The sequence below is a fragment of the Ambystoma mexicanum genome, chromosome 10, assembly GCF_040938575.1.
Source record: "Ambystoma mexicanum isolate Mex_15411 chromosome 10, UKY_AmexF1_1, whole genome shotgun sequence".
Classification (NCBI taxonomy): domain Eukaryota; kingdom Metazoa; phylum Chordata; class Amphibia; order Caudata; family Ambystomatidae; genus Ambystoma; species Ambystoma mexicanum.
The window spans coordinates 430,133,608-430,152,891 of record NC_090932.1 but is presented as its reverse complement, the minus strand read 5'-3'; the positions used below and the strand labels follow the sequence as shown (position 1 = coordinate 430,152,891).

At 46.8% G+C, this 19,284-nt stretch overlaps 1 protein-coding gene across 6 annotated transcripts in view; it reads left to right on the top strand.

Annotated features, from left to right (window-relative positions):
• PIK3CB (phosphatidylinositol-4,5-bisphosphate 3-kinase catalytic subunit beta) overlaps positions 1-19,284 on the top strand; it is a 2,502,085-nt gene that overhangs the window by 883,990 nt on the left and 1,598,811 nt on the right. The window lies entirely within an intron of this gene.

Here is a 19,284-nt window from a genome sequence, read left to right as displayed (position 1 = left end):
CACTATCCATCATGGATGCTGTGCCCAAGCAGCCCCAATGTCGTTGCCTGGAATTTTCCCCTCAAGATACCAGGTAGGCTCTGGGGGAAGGGAGGCGTTAGCATCCAAGCCTGGGTGAGCTTCCTTGCTAATGTGACACAACTTTGCGTGGTCGATGGTTACTGGGTGGAAGCCTGGTTTCGGAAAGTTAAAAGGTGGATTCCGAATGCCCTGTAGTCTTGTTTCTTTCAGGGTCCTGAAATGGTTACGTACAATGACTTTCCATCACCCCACCATGAGCATATTCATGGGAGTCCTACTCACTTGTGGAACAACAAAGAGCAAATGAACAAGGATGAACAAGATACTGAGTGACACTGGGGAGAGACCCAAGGAACCTTAAGAGACTCGACTCGTTGATTGGAAAAGAGAAATTTGTGTACTCGACAAAAGCTTTTCCTGGCTTATTTTTCTGTTCATTGGAGGTGGAAGATGAGTCTGGTCCAAGAAGGGGAATATAATGGTCAAAGACTAGGGTGTTTGACACACGACCAAAAGGACGAGACATTTGGGCTGACTTGAATATTTTGGGAATACCATCTAAGACTGGGACTGAAGGGGCCAAGGGTAGGCGCCATCCACTGGGTGGAAAAGAAAGTTCACTACCGTCTTAGTTTTTTTATTTTTTTTAAAGTTGTTACAGTTCCCCTTTAAAATGCCATTGTTAAACTGTCACCTCTAAACCACTGCAGGAGTTAAGATTGGAATTCATTGATTAGGAGCAACAAATAACTCCTTGGTACTGGGCTTTTTCTTTGACCAGGGGTTACTCATCAGGACCCAGGAGCTACTGAATTGTAGTCTCATGACTAAGTCATCAGAGCAGTTTAACGGATGATTTAATAAAATGTGCAGCACAAGTTTAAAATCAATGCAGCAATTGTAGTGATCTAACGTTGGGAGGGGCACATGTGTCCCAACAGCCAGATGATTTCTCTCAAACTGTGACATATATTCAAAATGCAAATGCCATAAACCCCTTATTGCACTGCTAAGTTGATCTGCCTTTCACTCTATTGCTGACTTTTTGTTGATTACTCTGTCTGGTGCCAAGTTGCTCCACATTTCTGTTTCCTTTTACATCCTCTTTGCATTGCTGTCCTTTCAGTTCCACTCTCTTGCAGCTAACTTTCAATTTAACAATAGCTGCTTTTGCCACTGTATGCTGTCCCTTGTCTGCCATAAGATTTTTATCTCTGTTGCCATCTCTTATTCAGAGACGCTCTTACTCTCTGTGCTGCAGAATCAGGAACCAATGCATATCCTGACGGAAATCTAACTTCCACATAAAATGCAAATTAAAACTGTCTTTCACATATAACCATCATGATTTAAGTCTTCTGGAAATTTCCAAAAGTTCTTTTGTGTAAATTCCCCAGGAATAGAGTGAATTCCAGAAATTCATTGTATGGCACTAGTTGGCTTGGGTAGCCAAAAGTAATTTCTGGGGTCTGTTGGTATCAAACTAACCAGGATTTTCAAGGCTTCATCCAGGAGCTAAATAGCCACAGCAATTTCAAAACCTGGTTATGTATGATGTTCTGAACATTAAATGTAAATGCAACCTTTGTTTTACAAGCCAAACTAGCAGACCCCCCAATTACAAATATGCTTTAAGAAATGTAATTCTGTGAATCACTTGGATTCTTTGTCTTTGAATAAGGCACACTTTTGGTAGTTAACTGGATCTGCGTGCAGGCTTTCAGTTGGAACTGTGATGGGCAGTTTCCATTAGACCACAGCATGTTTAAATAAGAAAAGGCAAGCCTGCCCTACGCGGACCAGCACGTTAGTTTAATGAATTTCTTTGTAATCGTCCATTTTGCAGATTACAAATAAATGTTAAACAAATAGTTGCCAGGCACCTTTTAAGGTGCTGACCATGCAGGACACAAAGGCCTGGTAGAGAGATGGCCCAGAATTTTGGGGGGAGGGGTGGGGTGTGCCAAAGCTAAAATTGACCAATAGTGTGCCTGCCTTTTTGATGTCTGTCTCCTTCTCCTTCCACCTCCCCAAGCTGCCGCTCACATGGATTAATCTCCAGCAATCAGCCATGTTCCTGTTCAGGTGCATATATTAAAACATTGGAAGTCCTCATCATCATGCTGCATAGTCGGTGTTCAATGCAGGATACGCTGCATACTCCTACGTCCCATCCCCTTTCCTCCGTCCTCTATGGGTGTCTCTGGGATTGGACGGGAACCTTTTACCAGCAAAACAATTGAGCTTCCCCTTTACATTTATGATAGCGGGCATGTGCACGCCTACTAGCCCTGCCCTCTGCCGCCTCACTTTGGTCCCTTTTTCTGTACGGACCTTCAAGCGACAGCAGCTTGCCTTTTTTTTTGCATCGCAGTAACTGCCCTACCCATTTTATTTTATTCCTTACTTTCCGGCCTCTGGTTCCTCACCTCTCGCTGCATGTCTGTTGCAGCACTGTTTACTTGCTGTGCCTCGTGCGACTGCTCCTTTCCGGCATCCGATTTACATGCGCTCTTTCTAGAGTGCCTGGGATTAGATCACTGGTGGGACGCATGCGCTGCCTGAAGCACGCTGACGCTGAGAACCCTAAAGAACCGGCTTTCGCAGTGGCAAGATATATTTGGTAGGTCATCGCTGCAACACATCAAGGACTTTGTTGGAAAAGCCAAGCCTCAAAATAAGGTAAATCCACTCTTCAATAAAGCACCTCAACAGGGAGACACCTTTCTAGGAGTCTCTCCTGCTGGGAGGGGCCGATCCGGCTCTTTGACCGATGCCAGGCAAGAGCCTAAACCAACTGCTGGCGCACTCCTAGAGGCACCTACAGGTACTACCAGACCTGGCACTGATGGGCACAAAAGCCCTGACACAATGGTGTGGTAACAGAGGTCTTCAGGCCCTTATACCGGGCTGTGTCCCAAGGTGGCACCTAGATGAAGCATGAGCCAAGCTTCAAGCTGTCGGGCTGAGGGATCTCATCCCCCTCCCCCCTGCCCCAGATAGGCTTCTGAGGCTCGCTCTAGCCAAGATTCCTCACTGAGGACAAGCTCAAGGGACACTGCACCAACCTCCGTTTTCCTGCGCAATCGCGATGCATTGCAGCAAGCGCTCAAAAGGGCCACTAGTCACGCAGCAGGCAGCTCGGGCTGGAGGTACCTAAAATGGCATCTGAATGAAAACCACTGAGGCTCTGAATACCCGTCCTCGCACCCCAACCTCGTCTTCACCATCGGAGTGGGCAGTACAAGTGGATAGCGCGCCTTCTTCCCCCAAAAACGGTGAACACAGGCTCCTCTAGACTCCTGGTCTCCGCAGTACATGGGGTACCCGTATCAGGGTCACCCTTACCCCCCTATACTTCTCAGCGCAAGGGTGAACAGTTCACTCCCCAGAGGCTCAGGGGGCCATGAAGACACTATTCAATGCCAAGCCTCTAGTCACTTGTCCTTCTAAGCAGCCTTCGAGGAGAGCTTCAACAGATTTCTGCAGCTACTGAAGTCTGACCAGATGTCAGGGATTGCTAAAGGGCTCATTAGGAAGGTGATGCCCAAAATGCTGCCTCAGCAGCCTACCCTGGAACCCATCCTGGCAGCCCCACAAGGGTTCCAGCGGTGGGTTAGCCGCAGCACCTTGTTTAACTCCTTTTCCTCCACCCCCTCCTCCACCACCACTGCCTGCTACTCCACTGCCTCCGGTGGCTCAGGGACAAACACTCCGTGAGCAGCAAGTTAATGGATCCCCTCACCTTCAGGGACAGGGTCCAGAGGAGGGAACTGATGAAGACGGCGACAATGTGGGCGACACCTCCTCATTGACTATATAGTTTCACGACAGGATGCAGGATCTGGCAGAGGCCCAGTGCCAGAACAGGCCCGGCAGCAGCCAGAAGGTCTGGTAGAGTTGCTGTCTCTAAGGACATCAAGCAAGACTGGCATCCCACTGCAAAGGGACGTAGTGGTGCTTGCTAATACGCTGTGCCTTAGGCCGCACTCTAATGGGTAGCCCAAGACGCGTTCAGGCAGCTGGAGGAAGACACGATTTTTCTAGCCGCACACCCGCAACTACATTCATCAGTGGTGGCAGCGACAAAATTGTATTGAAAGCAGGAAGCCACAATGTCTGCATCATCATCATCATCATCATCATCATCATCATCCTCCTCCTCCTCTTCCCTCTCCTCCTCCGACGCCTGCCTCTCCAAGGGTGACGAGCTGCTGGAAAGGTTTGGCCAGAAGCTGTACTTGAATGCAGGGCTGCATCTAAGGCAGGCAAATGCTGATGTCATTCTTGCTGCCGCCAATCAGAAGCTATGGCAGGAAATAGCCGACTTTTCAAGGAACTCCCAGTGGGAGCCGCTTTCAAATCCGGCCTCGCTGAAGCAAAGATCGTCATGCAAGATATGTTAGAGGCCTCTTTGGCTTGCATAGACACCACAAGCAGGGCCATTTGTCTTGCCGTAGATATGCATGGATGCATGCTACTAAGTTTGCAGTGGAATTGCAACATCGCATCAACAACCTTCCATTTGAAGGGACACAACTGTTCTATTCATCCATTTGATGAAGCGATCACCAGGAAGAAAACTTGTACTCAGACATCCAAGTCGCTAGTCGTGCTCACTAAATCTCATCTAAGCCCTTTGCTCAGAGCCAGCACAGAACAGCGAGAAAGATCTTTTGGTCATCATAAGAGGAAACGGCAGGGACAGGCTTCCAAGGGGTTCTTTCTGATCCAGGTCTACAACTCCCCAGTGGGGGGCAGGCTCTCTGTTTATGGACAACTGGTGTCATGTGTGCACCAATGTGTGGATCCTGTCTGTGTTCACAGTCTTGGAACTTTCCTTACCTTTCTAGCCTCCAAAATCTCCCTCTTATACAGATTGGATCTCCAGCACTGCTCCATGAAATTGCTCAGCTGCTCAGGAATCTGGCAGTGAAGCTGGTGCTCTTATGACCAAGGCAAGGGCTTCTACTCCAGGGATTTCGCAGTCCCCAAAATGAACCAGGCTGGCCTGGGGGTGGTGATGAACCTTGCTTTCCTCAACCTTCTCCTCCCCCTAAAACGTTTCAAGATGGTGTCACCGGCCCATATTGCAGAAGCTCTCTGCGAGGGAGATTGGATGATTGGATGTGCTTCATGGACCTCAAGGATACCTACTTTCACATCCCAATTTTTCACCTGCACAGGAAATTCCTTCGATTCACTGTGATGGGGCACAAAAGTAAAACTGTCCCATGGGGAATCCATGCACACACGTTAAGTGCCAAAGACACCACAGTTGCTTTCCAAAGATGCTCTTGCTGGGAAACCAGCAAGGCAGCCAACTGGGCTACCTCGTTACCCTTTTTGCGAGCACTACTCACAGGATACCAGCTCGAGAGCGGATGCAGAATTTGGACAGTCTGTGTTAAGGAACCTGTTCGCCACATCCGAGGTTGTGCATGTCCTCCTCCCAATCTCAGGGGTACGGTGCAATCGCCCATACAGGATGGAGGAAAGGGGACGGGATGTAGGAGTAATAAAATGTTACTCACTATAGTGTCTATAATAATCCTAGCCCTAAGTCCCCTTTCCTCCATACGACGCACCTCCATCCCCCATATGTAAAAACAATTCTGGCCAATGACCTTGTTAAGAGCATCTGTTGTTGCAAAGGGACTGAGGTGGGGCACCGGAGGGTGGGGCTAGTAGGCGTGCTCACGCCCGTATGCGCTATCATAAATATAAATTGGGGGCTCCATTTTTCACCAGTAAAAGGTTCTGGTACCGTACAGTATGGAGGAAAGGGGACTTGGGACTAGGAGTATTATAGTCACTATGGAGAGTACAATATTATTTTCTGCCACCTTAAGATGAGCATTGCACCCAACATAATTGAGTGTACATCGCCCATGTGTCCCAGGCCTGATGCCTCCTGTCCCTGAAGCTCCCTATTGTGGTATCTAACAGTACTTTGTATTCATCGTGTCTTTCTTTTATTACTCATTGTTTCCTCCTGTCCGTTAAGTCTTCGTCTTGCCTTGAGTGTACCCTATTGCTTCTCAGCACAGGCACCTAAGTTACCTATGGATGTGGCTAGTAGACCCTTTCATATGTGAAGTTACTGACTTGGATTAATGAGCTTCATGCTAGGATATTATGTATGTACCAGCAGTGGGTAGTTGCTCACCCAAGAACTGTTTCCATGTGTCAGTACTATATTATCTGGTACTGCACACATGTTGCATCGGCTCTTCGCCCCAGACGTGTACACACATTACACCAAATTTGCCATGCCAAAAGGTCGAGGTGAAGTTGGGTTCATGAAGCTGATGTAAAGCTAAATTTGAAGAAGTAAATTCAAGATTGAAACATTTGTTGTGATGTTTTTACAACAGTCCTAGAGTTCTTTAGGCTCTAATGAGCATTGCGCGTTTAGGCGTGCAGTGTGGTTTTTGTTGAACACTTACGTGCATGAGTATGAACTGTGTATATAATACACTTTTTTTTTACTTCACAGTAGTCCATATCGCCCCCGGTATGCCCTTTCAAAATGGAGGTAAAGTGGGAAGTGTTACAACTTTATTCGGTTCACTGTTTACACAGACTGTAGGACGATGCAGCACTAGTTGATGTACTCGTGATAAGATGTGGTCGGCTCCTTCAATTTACCTATGTATGGCAAAATGTGTTCATTGAACATCCTACAATGTTGTGCTAATTGAAGTGTACTCCCATGCTAAGGATGCACTGGTTTCAATTATATAGCAGCACCAAATAGCCATTCAAAGACTGTTTAAGCAAACGATCCAGTGCCATTGCCCGATGGCATTGCCGATTTGACTGCCATCTAGTATATTTAACTTAATTTGAGAAAAATCTGGCCTAATTATTTTACATGTTGATTGTAGTTGGACAACTATAGCAAGGCCTATTACAGCAGTTTGATAGTAATGGTATGTTTGGTAAAGTGGAACAGTACGTTTGTCGTTGAAGTTTTCAAGCTTAGTATTTCTTTTAAACTTTAATATACTTGGAATTACTTCTTCAATTTTGAGGTCAATGTTTACTTGATTAACATATTATACCTCTTTTAGTACAGATCAGCCTTCATGTACATGGAACAAGTCTAGTAAACTGGGGTTTGATGGTTGGTTAAATGTGCAGCAAGTGGAGTGGTGTGCATATTGGCCTTGGGTTTATTGCCTATAATGTCGGTCTTGTTTGCAGCTGTTCGTAAAGTGCAGCAGAGAGCGACAGTTTGATGGAAATGCCTGACCTACTTTTTATTCTTTAAGCCAATCTATGCCATTGCATAAAGGGACAAACATTATGCAACTAACTTATTCTGCACCAATAAGGATGAAACATGCATAGAGTTGCTTTTTTCTTGGCAAAGGGAACTAACAAGGAGGTTGGTGTTCATTATGCAGAGACAAAATATAACACACTGTTTGATGTTGATTGTGTGCACTCGCTGAGTTCTTGACATGACTTATGACTAGAGTAGACATGGGGTCTGTCATGGGGGATTTGCTCATTACCCATCTGTAAAAGTTGACAAGTTGGAAACTTCTTATTTGCAAAGATACTATTTGCTGTGTCCTCCTAGACATAATATATATCAATTTATTATCAGTTTCATGCCCTTGCTATTTTATAGTTCTCACCCGATTCATCTTGAGATGGTAGACCATGATCCTTTATATGTGGCCCTTATTAACTCCTAAGGGTTCATCCAGCGTTAAATTGCTTTAGATCTGTATAGAAGGGTATGCAATGCATTATCCTTATTCAACCCACTTTCTGATGTGTTGAAGTGAAAGATTTGTTCACTTCTTTTTGACTGCAGAGTTGCACAAGATCACCTTTTCTTTAACACACCTTCACTTTCATTTCCCGCAAACCTCAGTTGTAATGTTTTCTCCTTCCCAATGTGATGACAGAGGATATATTATATCCTCCTGTTGATCAATTCTTATTGTGCTCCCAATGCACAATTGTATGGAAATGCATCAAATATGCAAAGTAAAGGGCCTTTTGCAGTAAATACATTGTCGAGTTGTCATACTCTTCCCTTGTTGATACGTGATAGAAACCATATTGTACATAGCATTGTTGCACTTATTGCAGTGTCCAAACATTTAAAAACCAACAGTTAAACGTATGTACATAGGGCAAATGTGCTTAATTGTGGTTTGGTGATTGGTTAAATGTGCTGTACGCCAAGTGTTGTGCACTATTAGCTTGTGTTAATGAATATCCTGCCTGTCTGTTTTTGTTCACAGCTATTTGTAGAGTGCAGCAGAGAACAACCATTTCATGCAAATGATTGAGCTACTTAATTTTAATCCAATCTGTTCCATTATAAAAGGGGTAAAAAATAATTGAACTAGCCTAATCTGCACCAAAAGGGGTGAACATTTCTCTTGGCTAGGAGACTTTTTGTTTGTTCAATATGCAGCGCCCTTCAACTTTAATTGCAGCTTGACCTGGAGCCGTTGCAAATTTGAGAAATGAGTTGCATCATTCTTTATTCCTCAGAATATTGCAGTGTCTGCATTTTTGATATTGGGCTGTGAGCATAACGACTCAAACCATGGTGCAAAGGGAAGATTCAAGTAACTTTGCATCTAGGAATAAAGCAACGCAACAGATGGAGAAGAGAAAATGTCATTAAGCATGTAATGGGTATCGGGCTGGAATCCAAAGAGCATTAATATGAACACACATCCCTCTCCAACTTCTCCGATCCTGCGCTGGTTTATGTTCCCAGCAGGTAACACCTTCCCCACTTGGGCCAGAGAAACCCCATCAAGCTAGAGAGTTGCATACACGGATTCAAATATTGCTCATCGTTCTCAACCTCCTGATTATATCCCGTCTAGTTCTTGGTGGTCTCAAATCAGATGGTGCCGACAACAAGTCCCCACACCTCATGCCAGATACTATTGTTTAACTGACTTAGGTTTAGTCACTTTAAGTTTCCTAGGGTCATCGAGATGTGGACCCCTTCCTCACTGTACTCAGAAGCACAGCTCCACCTCACTGATAAGGCCCAACACGGCTGAAACACGTGTATGGGGTTGCTGTTGGTACTCTTGTTCAGAAGGGAATTGCCATACAATTTCGGTGCTGGACTGCCCATCTGGGCGGGACAAAGACTGATAAGCAAATGGGTATTTCCCATCTGTGAAAGGTACAGTGAACTAAAGTGTGGCAGCGGAGTCTCGAGTGGGTACCTTCCCAAAGAACAGGTCAATGGGCTGTGTTCGTTCTCACAGAGGGGCGCCTATGGACTATTTTTTTTAGAGATACTATAATAGCCTGCAATGTCAGTTATGTTCATTCTGTCCTTAATGGTTATTGCATCTGGGGGCACAAATCACATCACATTGTAAGCCAGCTATAATAAGTCACTATACACCTCATATCTATAGTTACACACAGCACACCATTTCTTAAATGTCACTAGTCAGTGGCGAGTGCAAATGATGCACCCTCATTTCAGCTTTGATACGTATAAGATCCCTGGGTGCCGTCCACACCATTGAGATTCTGTGTTTGCCCAGAATCAACCCCAGCTAGACAACCCTACACAGCATCTTATTCAGTTTCCCATTCCCACTCCAAAACAAACCCAATAAACATAATGTAACAGACTCTTGAACCTGTAGCCCAGTAAATTCTAACAGTTTACTCATCACTTGGTTCCAATACAATTGAACTGCATTACAGTCCTACCCCATGCAAATATGTACCTGTCTCCCTTTTACATCACCAGCAGTATGCATACGCACTGGGACACATTTTCGCAACCACCACAGATCCATTGAAGACCAGCATTCTTGAACGCAGGCTTTGCATTCTGGAGCACCTTGAGCCATTCTGTTTGTAAACCGGTCCCCCACATAATCTGTCCACTTATTCCTCTTATTATCCTCCGGATCTATCCTAGTGGCTAATTCCATCACATAAACCTCTGAAATGCGCTTAAACCCCACTCCCAGCAATCTTTTAACCGCAGTAGTGTAATGTTAACATAATGTGTTGCAGGCCGGAGAGGAATTCCCTGCCACAGATATCGGTCTGCCATCAGCTTGGCAAATTCTAAAATATAGGCATGCTTCAGTCAGAGCTCCTGGTATGTAATTGCCCTATCGTCCCCGTAAATGTCCTCAACCCTGGCCTAGTGCGACCCACACTTGCATCTTTCTTGCCTCCCCAGGCATAGCCCATTCTACCACAGGTTCAGTTCAAGTCTGGGCTGGGGTGGACCGCTCCGGGGCAAAGCGTTTGTCTTGGAAGCAAGTAGATGTATAGCAACACAGGTTTGAATCCAGGTTTCACGCTTAGAGACTGGTCTCTCCTATTAAGCACACCATAAAAGGTTAAGTCCCGGCCAAATGGCAGTTTCTGTCCCAGTAGTTTCATCGCCTGCCGCCACACACACACCGGAGTGGCAACTGGGTAGGGGAGAGATCAAAGTGTCTCCCCTTGCAACCTATCGTATGTAAAACAACTGAAGCACATGATTAACTCATTGCACATGTTTGCAGTCATCATAATAGCATTTGCCTGTGGGTATGAAAACCAATCCACTAAGTGCTGTAGGGTAGCCGCCCAATAATACGTCTTTGATTTTGGCCCATACATACCCCCTTCCCTGCCCGGAGCTGTAGTCTCAGCAGTGTGATTTTCGGTGGACCCACCCTTCTACAGTAGTTTCCCCAACATCATGTGCAACTTTCGAAAATAACGTGTTTGGAACAGGAAACAGCATCACCTGAAGCAAATGTAATATTCTCGGCAGAGCTATAATTTTTGCAAGGGCAACTCGCCCCAACACTGTCAGCGGAAATGTTGCACAAAAATCTGCTAAACTGTCAAACGCAGCACTCACCCAAATATCAAGATACTTAAAGCCATCAGTTGCAATTTCCATATCAAAATGGGTTAAATTATGACCCACTGCCTCAGGTAGTGTGTAGATTGCACATTTTTAACAATTAATCACTAGTTCAGTCAGGCTTCCGAAACTCTTCACCGAGTAGAGAACTGTTTTCAGGTTCCTGCTTGTGAACTCGTCCCAGCACTGTCAGTGGAAATCTGATGCAAACATCTGCTAAACTGTCAAACGCAAACATCCCATTCTACATGTATGTATGGAACCAGAGAACTGGTTCCAGCATCCTGATCGGGTCATGTACAAACAGTAAAGCATTTGCATTCAGTGAGATGCAATGTGTCACACCTGTAAACCTACTGCTCCATGTCGTTGTCGGATCACCATGGCCAGGGGTTCAATTACCAATGTGAAAATCACTGGAGACAACAGACAACCCTGACAGGCTTCCCTGCAAACCCTCTACGGAGAGCAGACAACCCTGTTAACACACACCCTCGAGGTAGTCCCCTCCGCATTCTCTACTCTACGCTCTGCAACCTTTTCCATGATGGACGCCACACTTTTGGAGCGAAACCAGCCTACCGAGATGCCTTGGGAAGGAGAGGCACATTGCCATTTGGAGCCGTCTGATTGGGTGATCACAAATAATACCGTGACCCGACCAAGCCGTGAGGCAAAGCCGGGCCCGGTATAAAGGCTTGCATGGTCAAGGCCCTGTCTTTCCCCTGTCTACACCATGGCTACTTGGCGCGTTACTAACGACCAATTTGTCCTGCGCCCTTGTATCGTTCCAGGTACCCACTGTGCGAACAGTGCATTGATCTAAAGATATGTCCTCCACCTATTATGTCCGACTGTCTGTAAATAGATGTAGTTACCCGCAAAAACTAGCGAGTGTCCCAATGCTAATATAGGCCACCATTTAATTTGTCCTTGTTGTACTTTAGATGTACTCCCTCCTACAAGAGGCGCGTTTTCCTATATCTTACACACCATTACCTAACATGTCTGATGTATGCAATTGACTAGTAGCTCCCTGTAACAAGTGGTGTGCGTTATCTCCTATATTGTATATTTCACCTCTTTTCATGTCCTATTGTGAGTGCTCCTATGTTGTTTCTTCCACCATTTAATGTATCATCTCTGTACTGTACTTTAGGTGTACTACCCGTAATATGTGGCTCTTTTACACTGTAGACTCCATTATCTAACATGACCAATGTTTGAAAATTAGTTGTAGCGTATCGTAACAAGAGGCGAGCGCTCCTATGTTGCTTATGACCATAATCCATGTATTGTTTATACTGCATCAAGAGGCAAGCCTTCCTAGTATGTACACTTCCATCTACTTAACAAGTTTTATGTATACTTTCTAGACGTAGCCACTCGCCATAAGAGGCGAGCCCTTTTCCTAGATTGAATCTCCTTTACCTACCATATCACAAGTATATAAGTTAGAGGTAGCTCACAATAGGTTAGCTGTTACCAAACTGTATGCACTGTGATGTTGTTTTCCAAACTTGTAAGATTGTCATTTTGCTATCTTAAGCACGCACTCTGCAATCAGTATTCTTAAGCTAAAGCGCCTAGATGCCTTTGATGTTGTGTGTGCCCCCCATGATCCCCTATGATGTGTGTGCCCCACCACCCCCCTTGTTGCCTATGTTGTGTGTGTGACCCCCCCAACCTCCCTCTCGTTGTCCCCCTTCTCCCCCTCCTTTGTCCCCCCTCCCCCTCCTCTTTTCCTTCTCCTCCAAGCCATGCCCGTCTATTTGACCTTTGCATTTGTATGCTGCTGCCGCCCTGCAACATGGGGTCAGGCAACATGTATGTTTTTTATGTATGTATGTTTTTGCAAGCACTTATATAACTAAGCCTTCTGTAACAGCACCACGATGCCCAAGGGCTATTGTGCGCTTTATAAATGCAAATAAATAAAATATAAAAGGCACACCCAATTTATAAAACTGTCTGACTTTACCACACCATCCATTGAAAATGTCCATCCACTGAGTCAAATGTCTTAGAGGTCAAGGCTTAACCATTACTATGTCCTCATTAGCATCCATTTAATTATCCAGGATTAGAAAAAGTCTCAAGTGTTGTACCATACTCCTACCAGGGATACATCCCCGTCAAATCCGGGTGGACAATATCCCCCATTACCCGCTGTAGTCGCCCATACAACACAGGATTTTAACATCCGCTTTGATCATTGACCGTGGTCTATGTGAACAAACTCACTATGGTCCCTGCCCGTCTTGGGCAAGACAACCACCAAAGCCTCCAGCCTAGATCCGGGAGTCTCCCCAGAGCAATCGCCTCTGTAAAGACCAACAGTTTAGGCAAAAAAGCTCCTCGTAGGCCCTATACCATTTTACCGTCAACTCATCCATTCTTGGAGTCTTACCCATAACACGGCTTTCAATCGCCCATTTGACCTCGTGCAATACTTTTGGGGCACTCAAAGTCTCACCTTGCTCCATTGACAGTCCATCCAATCCCGCTTTTTCTCACCATGCAGCTATCTGGGGACTATCAAAGGAAACCCTCAGGCATACAGTTTCCTAGAAAAGAAAGTCCAGAAACACCTCAAAGATACCGTTTTGGTCGATGACCATCTCTCCTTCCACACGCCCTTACAGGATTGCTTTCCACCCTCCCTCTTCAATCTCCTTGCAAGGAGTCTACGTGCCTTCTTCCCTTTTGGATGCTGTTGCGCCACATATACAGAATAGTCAACCGAAGACTTCCTACCACTTGCCACATTTAGGTCCTTCCTATCGTCCATCGAAGCCATCGGCACAATGTTGCCCTACTCCTCCCTTCATGCCAATCCTACCATATAATTCTCAAGACGAAGGACTGCTCAGCAGAGCCCTCTGAGCCCCAACTCTAGCGGAGATGCAGTGCAGGTCCCCCTGACTTAAACATTCAGTGCCTCCCATTCCATGTGTCTGTGTCTGGTAGACCCCCAGCTAATATCGAGGAACTGAAGAATCATAACCCAGTGGGGTTCAAAATGCCAGATCAGACTACACATTATTAAGTCTATGCCTAGAAATTGAGGAGGGGGGGGTTGCGAACCCATTCCTTATTTCCAATAGTAGAGGGGCGTGGTAAGACAGCTTTCTGTATAGAAATGTTGCCTTTCCCATTGACCACACGTTGTCACCCCCAATGAAAGCATAGTCCATTCTTGAGAATGATTTATGTACCTTAGCGTAACACCGCCCAACCCATTTTTCAGCCTCCACACAGCTCCACGGAGCACCAGATCTGAAGTAACTGAGTATTGTTGGGCCGCCCTGTTTGGTGACTTTATACTCCTGCTGTGAATATCCAGTGCTCTGTCAAGTACATAATTAAAATCACTCATCCACAACACCCAATTTAATATTGTCGAAAAATTCAGCTTGGTCCACATTCAATGCAGAAGTACCCAATAGTAACACATCTGTACCCATGCCCAGTATACCCACAGCTTCCTTCCGGATTAATCATTGTGTGACAGAACCAAGAAGGGTACCCCCCTCTGTGACCCAAATGAGCACTCCCTGAGGGTTCGATGAGAATGAGGTGCCCACCACTTGCCCCTTCCATCCAGCCTTTAGTCTGCTTAATTCAGCCTCTACAAGATGAGTTTCTTGTGGTACAGCTACATCGGCTTTATGTTCAAGTACAAGTGTATCCTACTCTGATTAACAAGAGTGTGTATACCCCACGCATTCTAGCTAAGTACGTTCAGAGTGGACATGTCACAAGGTTGCAAACTTTAGGGAAGGGTCCCCACAACAACCGCATGTGAACATCAGTCCACCAGACTGGGAACATTTCAGCACCAACCATAACAATATTAAAACAAATGTCCCCATCCCCTTACCACCGTCCGCCACCTCAACCCCAAAGACTTTATCCCCCACACGAAGGCAACAGGTCCACTATAAACCATTCCAATAGTCTCTCTCCAGGCACAAGGCCGCCCTGGATCTGGAGAAAATGAGCTCTGGGTTAGGCAAGCCCTGACTCGAGCAGTGGCTACAGGCAGAGCAGCCCCAGCCCACCAGGACCATCATAAAAAATAAATACCTGCACCCTGATGAACCCCCACATATAAACGCCATCATACCCAAGACTGCATTATCAGACAAGGTGAGATCTGCCCCATCACCCAGCTTGCCCACACACATCATGGCAGTCAGGACTTGGAACACTGCAACAGCACCCAAATATCATTCCGGCACATCAACCAGAGACCCACTGAGTGACCTGCACAGCCGTGGTTCACTTGTTCCCTCAGTCAAAGCCAGGCTACCATCTAGATTCACAAGGACCGTGCCAGCCGAGGCCACCCATGCTGCCTGTTCAGGCATGTGGCTGGGACCCAGATTGCCCTTTGGGTCGTTGACCTACCTACCCAGTGCTAGAATCTTCAACCTGGCTGGATAGAACATGTATTTGAAATTGAGGTCACTTAACATCTTCTCCACCCCTTTGTAGGATTTCCGCCGCCTTGGTACCCCCTGGGTGAAGTCCAGAAAGATGAGGATCCTGCAATTGCCTATCACATATCCAGACCGCCGTCTAGCATCCTGGTGCACAGCATCTGTCCCAAATGTTTAGGATCTTGGTCATTATCATGCAGGGTGGACACACCCAGCATCCTCTGCTGCTGCTTCTCAGGGATCCTGTTGGCTCTCTCAGTAGTAAACCCTTTGGATAAAACTTTACCACAGATTGTGTCAAGTATAAATCTTTCAACAATGTATCCTTCATCCACTTTGGGTATTACAATGATCTGTATGTTACATCCACTTGATTGGCCCTCTGCATACTCGACTCGATCTTCCAATGACCTTGCAGCTTTTGCAAGAGCATTTAGCATGGACTGCAAAATGGAGACCAAGTCCTCCATATCACTTATTCGTTGCTCGACCAGAACCCTTTTTCACCTTCATCAAATCTGCTCTGACAGACATTTCCATGCCAACTGACAGTACCTTGCTTTCCAGCGAAGAACGAGAATCCCATATAGCCTCCATTAGTTGCTCCATTGTGATGGCGCAAGTGTCTGGGAAAAGGCCGGGAGTTTCAACAGCTGCTCTAGTGTGTTAAGTTGCCTCCCCTTTATTCCCACAAAGTGGTCCATTTTCTGTTGCTGTCCTCTGACCATAAGGCTAACACTTGAGTCGCCACACACTACTTAAGATGGGATACCACCTCCGGTAAACAAAGTTCGGAAGAGAGAGGACTTGATCCTCACTCTATAAAGCGAGAGGTAAAAAATCAATCGGACCAAACTAGCAGCCTAAACGGGGAAGAAACAAACAACGCAGCAGCGGCCTTGAAAGGCCACCCACGCCAAAAACCATCAAGTAACTTAAGAGTCAATGATGGAGACTGTCAAAGCTTAAGGTCATTAAAGAACAAAAAGGTTGAACTCATCCTACTAATAAACATTTATTGGAACCCCACAGCACAAACAACAAAAAACTTCCTAAACTCTATTGAGTCAATCTTAACAGAAGCGACAACAGACTACAACGTGTCCCATACATTGATATGTGGAGATTTAAATGCTAATTGCTCAGAAACAAGAAGAGAAAACGCTGAAATAGTGATTCAAAATCACTATAGAGCACAATCGATCAAAAGAGGTTCTGCATGGGCTGACCTCATGGGTTCTCGAGACTTGTACAACTTAAACTAACTCGACAAATCCACACCTCCGGAGCCGACCTGGGAGACTGAAGGTCACAAGAGTACCATCGACTACATCTAAGATTCTAAAGAATTATATGCGGTCATCGATTCATTCAAAGTGACCAAAACGAACCGTAGTGACCACAACCTTTTAACAGCATCATGGCCAGCTTTTAAAGAAATACATCAAACAATGACAACCCAGGTCGAACCCGACTCTCAAAGGACCCGCCTAAAGTTGACAAAAGAAGCAATTAGCCGGATTACGACAAGCTACAAAGGAGAGCATGTCTTAAACTTTGATGTCTCTAGAACACCAATCCTGGACTACTGCCCTCTCCTCGCCCCTTACCTTTCTCATAGGGCAATAAAAAGCAGTCCAGGAAAACCACATCTGCACAGATATGACAAGGAATTAAGAGTGAGGAGAGCGAGCATGAGAAAAGCAATAAGGCGTGCCCAACCCCATCCATCACAACAAAACGCAGACCTCGGGGCAGAACTAAGAAAAAGAAGCAAGACTTGGTTACTAACAATCCGGAGCAGACTATATCAACATGACTCGGAGACAATGCTACGTGCAATTTGCAGTACAAACTCTAGAGACTTCTGGTCCATAGTCAAAGATACCACAGCAACGACAGACAGTTATACTAAACAGCTTTAGTGAGGAAGCATGGTCACTGCACTTAACTAACTTGTTCCAACACCCTACAACCGATCCTCATAACGCTGACAAATCTGTCTCTTGAGAATGGGCAGTTGCCCATGACAAAACTACCATCTTGAAAAAGATAAAGACCCTGAAAAATTCAAAATCCCAGGGTCCTGACAGAATTTCCAACATACATTTAAAAGTAAACCCGGAAGAATGGGCAACACTGAACTCTGAGATTATCAACAGATGTCGGGCTACAAGAAACATATCGGGATCTTGGAAATCGGCCAACATAGTTCTCCAGCATCGGGGCTGGCATGGATTCACATGCTCATGAATATTCCCCGTCGTCAGGCCGGGAATCCTCGGTATAGAAAAAATCAGTATCAGTTTCGTTTCTGATCTGTCTTTCTCAGTAGTAACCAATCACTGGTCTCTGGGTCATACTGCCCCCAGCCAATGACTGCCCTCTTCCTAAGCCCCGCCCCTGGCAGCCATCCTCAGATTTTTACTGCACGTTCAAGTGTTGGGAGTCCTCGTGCTTAGCTCTCGAGCTTTTGCTGCGTTTTCGCGCTTTTTTCAGGAGATTTTCTCATTTTTTCGGTTAAGAGCCTCAAGCTCCACCGTTTCTACTTCCGATCAACGGGGATCCGTTTTGGAGTTTTTTACGCCCCTCAAGGGTGAAGATTTCATCGAGTTACGCTTTTGGGGGATTCCAGAAGTTCTGAGGCCTACACCGGACATGGCCCAGGAGAAGGGGAGCTCGACGCCCGGGAAGCTTTTCAGGACCTGCCCTGGATGCCAGCTTTAGAACGTTTTCAAGGAGGACGAGCATTCGTTATGCCTCTACTGTCTCCATGAGGACAAGACGCACAAGGAAAAGGACTGCGCGTTTTGTGGAAACATGTCGGAGCGGACCATGAAGGATCGCCACCTCTGTCTCACCAACTGGCTGGAAGGTAAGAGCCCGCCAGGCGAGAAGAAGAAGTCCGAGCGGTCTTCTAAGTCCTGTGAGGGTGCCCCGGCGACGGGGGCCCAACAAAAGGCTAAGTACCGCGAGTCCGCGGGCACCGAGAGCGCCGAACGGTCGGGCTCCTCGGCTGCCAGGCAGGGCGCACCCTCCCCGACGCCATCAACCAGGAGCCAACGCTCTGGCTCGGGTAAGAGGAAGTCCGAGAACCCGGCGAAGCTTCTGGAGAGGCCCCGGTCGATCTCGAAGACTCCGGCAGAGGGGGAGCGAGGCTCGGACCCTCCCCCGAAGGTGAAGGCCCCAGGCATACAGAAGGTGTCGTTGGCCGTGATTCACCCTGCTAGGACCTCGATTGAGGATGTCGCCGCGGCCCTGGCTCAGCCTGTGGAGGCTACACCAGTGGAGGCGCCCTCAGGTACCAGAGTCTCCCTGCCACCGCGGAGGGAGTCGTCTTTCAGGCCCATCGAGAAGACCCCCACGAAGTCCTCGTTGGAAAAAGGGGGTTAGGGGGTGGTGGCCGTCGTGGATACGGACACGACCTCTGAAGAGGAGCTCATCCAAGTCGTGGAGGAGACCCAGCCCATCGGGAGGGATCCCGACGAGGGCAACGACGAGGGCGATGGTGACGCAGACGAGGCTCCTCAAGAGCCCTCACGCCCGTAGTTTCCGGCGCCGCAGGACACCTCGGCGGCCATTTTGTCAGCCATCCAGTCCTTATGCTCGGAGATAAGGACTAGGTTGCCCCTTCCCCCGACAGAGGAGCCTGAGCCAGGACCTTCGGGGAGCCCACCGCCTAAGAGGAGGAGGACGCATCCTAGGCCTCCTCTCCCGCCTCTGCGGCCTTCTTTGCCTTCCCCCCGGTCCACTACCCACAGGGATGATGCAGGCATGGACACGACTATGGCGGGTACGGATGACGACGGAGGCGACGACGGGACGTGCCCCCCGTCTCCTCCTGCCCGGGCGTCCCCGCCCGACGAGATTGGATCCTTTCATGCAATGATCTCCAGGGCATCCGAGCTCTTCCAGCTCTGCCCTGAGGAA